The sequence below is a fragment of the Sminthopsis crassicaudata genome, chromosome 2 (genome assembly GCF_048593235.1).
Source record: "Sminthopsis crassicaudata isolate SCR6 chromosome 2, ASM4859323v1, whole genome shotgun sequence".
In the NCBI taxonomy this organism is placed as follows: domain Eukaryota; kingdom Metazoa; phylum Chordata; class Mammalia; order Dasyuromorphia; family Dasyuridae; genus Sminthopsis; species Sminthopsis crassicaudata.
Window position 1 is genome coordinate 327,418,471 of NC_133618.1, and position 5,822 is coordinate 327,424,292.

Here is a 5,822-nt window from a genome sequence, read left to right on the forward strand (position 1 = left end):
CTGACAGTGTCCTAACTGTTGGGCTACATGAAATGTGTAGTTCATTATGATCAATTGATCTCTCTTTTTAAACATAGAGAGCCAAAAATAATAGAATGAAAGCAGGGTATAGAAGAATTGGTAATTAGAAGGGATGACTGATGAATTGCTATAGTTCAGTGACATTAACTAATTTAAAAAGAAAAAATTGCTAAATAGGATCAGTTGTATTGATATATTTTTAAAAATCATTTTTCAAAGACTAGAAAGAGTAATGATAGAGATGATGGTGGTGGAATGTCACTCTGGTTTCCCCATTTCAATCCTGATACAAAATATATCTCCAAATACAGTCTCTAATGATAAAAATAATTCTAAGAGCTCCAGCCTGATTGATAATCTTTTGTAATTTACAATAACATATTTAAAGTAAAAGTGTTTCTTTTAACCAATATTTTTTCTTATTTAAAATGAAGCAAAGCAATTGTTTCTAACTTGTCGTTGCAAGTTTGATATAATATTAATCAACCCCTTCTAAATGCCTATGATTCCCAAAGGCAAGTTCTGACAAACTTAGTTTAGTATTTCCAATATAAGAGCCAAAAAAGCTATTTCTGCAGCACTCAGAGAAAAATCAAAGGGAAAAAAATTTCCACCAAAAATATTTAAATAACATGCATAATTTACTGTATTAGTGCAAAAAACCAAAGGAAAGAAAAAAATTCAGGTTTTAAGATGAATTTTTTAAAAAAAGAATTGTTTTCAGATTTCTCTATAACATTGAAAAACCAATTTGCAGGACAAATGATCTTTTAAAGGAAATTTATTTTCCATATTTTTCCCTTGTCTTTTTTTTTTTTTTTTTATACTTGGATAGCAGTTTTTCCTAACTAAAACCAGTTCTTTTTGGATAGAGAAGTTATTTCTTTCCCTAACTGAAAATAAGATAGTTATCTAATCACCTTAGTCCTAAGGTTTGTCTTATATTTCCTCTAACCTGCCTGCCAGCAACTGATTACTAGTTTTATTACATTTAAAAATATATATGAAGCAATTATCATGTTACAAGGAAAGCTGGATAGAGATGCAAACAAATTCTTCTGGAAGCTGCCTTGTAATTAGGACACAATGTGGCAGAAACTTATGCTTTGTTTAAAACTTCAGTAGATTAGAATGGAGAATGTGGGTTTTGGTTGGTCTTTCACCTTCCAGAGTAAATAAATAACTTTATCTGGACTATGGAACCAAAGAAGTTTTGATTGGGTTGCTTGGGTGTATATCATATTCATTGTCCTGATCTTAATGTCAATCTAAACTCAAAAGAATTGTGGATCAGAGAGGTCTAAATATCTCTGGCATTCCATTTGAATATAGAAAAGTTAGAAGTAGTGTGTCAGAGGAGAAAGAAACCCGGTCTTTAAATCAAGAAAACCTCAGTTCAAAACTTGCCTCTGACAGGCAATGGCTGTTTGACATGTGAATTAATCTATGTGTGCTCATTCTAATTGGGGGGAGGGGGGAGAGGGGAGGCATGCTGGAACCAGCTTTAAATAATTTTCTTTGTGAACATTTATATTTCAAACATATATTTCAAAATCAGCAAACCATATATCAGGTTTGATTTATTGTTTTGTTGATTGTCTAGACTTAAGAAGGCTATGTAGAAAAAAATTAATAATACAGATTAAGCTAAGTGTACCATGTCTACAATACTTTATTTCCAGGAAAGCTGGTTATTAAACATTTACTAGCATACTCCTGGTTCTACCCAACAGGCTCTAAGTTGTACAGAAGGTGCCATACTTTACACTGATAGAAGGAGTTTCTTTTTTCTTTGAGCCTTCGTATAAATAAAACCACAGGTGTTTATTAATGTTTTTTATCTTTCTTTCCTTTTTATTATATTGAATTCAATAACACTTTACTAGACATTTTGTAGTTTTTCTAGGAATTATTTCATTATCATCTTATCATCTATTTGCAAAATAACACATAATTTATTAGAATAAATTCTCATATTTTCTACAATGCAAAAAATTTTAGGCAGCTTTCCTAGTGATAGTCTATATGCTTACTATAAAACTGACAAATTTTAATACAGGTTATTCTTTAAACTAAAATATATAAATTACTTAAATACATTTATAAAAGTATGAAACTAATTTGCCAAGAAGAAATGTAGTTATCATTCTTGTTACTCTTGGTGAGGAAAGAAAACATCCTCAAAATTCCAAATACATAATAATTATAAAAGATTATGTAAACGTGTACTGTTTGCATACTTTTGGTCTTAATAATCATTTCCTTTCATTTATAGGTAGAATTTTATATACATGCTCTAAGTTTTCTGTCTTTTTGGTATTATTGTCAGGTTTGATACATGGTGCTACCAGATAAAAACTTGCTACAAAATTTGACAGATGGAAAAAAAAATTCTTTCTTCTTCAGCACCATGAATATTGCCTATATTTATAATTTTTAAAAAAAAATCCATGTGTATGCTGTAATTTCTATGTCCTATTGTGAACCAGCTTTTATGTTTTAGTTTTAGGTCTATTAACCAAATTAATAGTGTGACATTTGTCTGATTTAGAGTTTTCTTTAGAAGATTATATTGGACTAAGCAAAGTAGAAGTAGAACCTATTAAATAATTTTTAAGGCAAAAATAATTCTCAAAGCACTTCATCTAGCATTCTTATTAAATATGGTATTTTTCAAAAGTATAACTTATTTATATACTTATTTTTCACCGGCAACAATAAAAACAAAAGATGCCCTATTGTCTTTTTAAGTAGAAAGGAGCTTAACTTACAGAGACTTAGAAGGCCAAGACAAGATCTAGAAGACTTGATTGGCTCTTAGTCACTTGAAATTCATACTAATATTACATATTTAATATGTTTTCTGTATTTAGCTGAGAAGATGTTTCTTCCCAAGAAGTTAAACTTTTCTATCAAATGCACTTGATCAAATGGACAAATTTGGCTTATAAAATGCATTCATTTCAAACTTCACATATAAATCATAGATATCACTAAAGATGTTCTTTATTCTATCTTCTTATCTTACATTGTGAAACATAATAAATCTCATATGGCATACAGTAACAAAAGCAGAAACAAGCCATTCATTGAAATTGTCTAGCATTTTCAGTTACAAATTTTTAGCCACATATTTTAATCTATTTTTATTTTCACATATTTTCAAGAGCTATCTGAGCTATGGAGGGATTCAAGTGATGATGATGATCCTTAGTTTCCACTTTTCCAGCTGGCAAAAATTCCCCTTCAAAAACAGGATTATCATAATGGCCTACAATTGTAAAGTAGAAGCTTCCAGACTTTGTCTTCAATGTACAGGTGTTTGGGGCAGGACAGGTACCTTTGCTGACCATTGTAGACAGGCTCCAACTAGAATCTCTATGACAGTGATTCTCTTTATCTTTAATTTTCATTTTAAAAAATGAATACAAGATGATTGAACTGGATTTTAATTTTTTTAGTACATTATAAGGTAGACATTTAAATTCTCCATGGCTAATGGTTTTCACACACACACACACAAATAGATAAGGAGACTGACATGCTTGGATTTGCTCAAACCCAGAAGAGAATTCTATAATTCCTAATTAGCCCTTTTTATCTTTTAACATCCTTAGAGAACTAATTTTGCATATCATACTTTGGTATATGGGGAAGGAAGGGACTGGTTTAAGGTAGTGTATTGTGAGACCAGTTATTTCTTCTTGGCTGGTTTCTACTCTAGTGTGGGAAACAATATTCTTTCCTAGACTCTTCTTTCAGGCATTATTTTTCTCTAGTTATTTCTTTTATTTCTGTACCTCAGATATGACTTAAATTTTTGTTTAAACCTCACTGCCCAAAAGGGGAAAGAGACAAATGAAATATCCAATGAGGCTACCTCAAAAATGCCAGCTCTCAGCTTGTTCACAAATCTCCCCAAATTAGATGCTTCTAGGATTATTTTTTGTACATAATAATAATGCAAATTCACATTTCCTGATTTGGAAAGTTATAAAATATGAATCAATAAGTCTTCTAAATATCTCTTAGCCCTTATTATGCCAGGAAAGAAGTTATTTTATTTTTATTTCTTTCTTGGTACAAAGATGTATTCAGTTCAATGCCTTATCAATTGCTTTATCTTAGAGAAACAGAAAGCAGAGCAAATTCTTAAGAAATAGGGAATCAGAAAATAAGTTTATTTCTCTTCTGATTACAAGTGAAGAAAAGGACAGAACAGCATGAATTCATTAACTCTGTTCTTTGCAGAATCAATAGCGGCAAGTCACTTTGTATCTGTTCAATATGTCTTTTGAAAACTGCCATCTGCTTTGCCTTAATACCTTGGCTTTTGCTTTCCTTTTCTCCATGATGATGGCAATAGAGGCAGTGTGGCATAAGGGTAGATTTTTGACTCTGACTTTCTGCTTACAGAGTTCACATAGTTACTCTATCTGATGTTATCACTTTCAGTTCTCATCCTTGCTTCTCTCTGGAGTTCCTCTTCTAAGACTTCTCCTTCCTTTAGGATGAAATTAAACCTAATTTTTTCAGTCATGGCCTTCTGATTCTTATAGCTCTCTAAGGGCTCAGGCTGATGGTTGGGACAATTTTTGTCCTCTACAGCAGAGATATCACTTATATGAGCCACAATATTCTTGAATGCCACTCCTACTGGATTAAATTTTAGTTCTTATCTGATTCTAATGTGCTGATATATTAATTAAAAATAAATATATAAATGTGATTTTTTTTTTTTTAGTTCATATGTGGCTTTCAACAATATTTATGTACAGTTTTGTATGCCCATTTCTATTTGAGTTTGACACAACTGCTTCAGAGGATGTCTGCCAATATTCTATAACATATTCACTTTTTGTCTTTTCTTGCTTATAAATATTGATATTATATTGAATCAGGCTAAGGAATAGCTAATTAAAAGAAATTCTTAAATAAGGATAATAATTCATTTTTGATAGTCATCATGAATTTGAACTAATTGAGGGAGGGAAAAAGTACTTGCTTTCTTAGGAAATGTTCAAATTGGGCGGGGGGAAGATGAAGGAATAATTTTCTGTTTTCATTAATGAAACTTGTCAGATACAAAAGCCTTACAAGTGAACAAGAGTGAGATTTACATAAAATCTATTTTCAATTATTCAAAGATGAATTTGTCTAGTTTTATATCTTGAAGATTTTTTTTATTTAACATTTTAAGTTGATATCAGGGACATTTTACTGTTATTCTCCCTATGAGCAGAAATGGGAGACTTATTTATCTTTGTATTATAACTGCTTTGCACTAAGTAAGGGCTTGATAAATGCTTGTCCAAAAGTGAATGACAGATAGAATTTAGTTTATCCTGCTACTTGTTATCATGTATAGGAAAAGGTCTGATTCATGTAGATTGTAATAAATCTTTTTTTAATAAAGTTTTATTACCCCTACAACTAATTCTCATACCACTACTTTAATAATTCTCACACCACCTCATCCTGATTTCTGGACCAAGCAAGGATAGTATCAATACTTTGTTCAGTCATTTTTCACTCATGTCAGATTCTTCATGACACCATTTGGCATTTTCTGGCAAAGATACTGGAATGGTTCATCAATTCCTTCTCCAGGAGTTATTTACCAAATGAGGAAACTGAGACAAACAGAATTAGAAGTCTGGCTTACCCAGGATCACACTGCCAGTGAGTGTCTAAGGTTAGATTTGAATTCAGGAAGATGAGTCTTCCTGACTTCTAATACTCTATTACTTAGCTGCACTCAATATCAAATATCTACATCTGGTGATTTGCTCGGTAATTTG

At 31.1% G+C, this 5,822-nt stretch overlaps 1 pseudogene; it reads right to left on the minus strand.

Moving 5' to 3' along the window:
- Window positions 1-2,890: 2,890 nt before the first annotated feature.
- Window positions 2,891-3,374, minus strand: LOC141552823 (trafficking protein particle complex subunit 2-like; annotated as a pseudogene).
- Window positions 3,375-5,822: the final 2,448 nt, after the last annotated feature.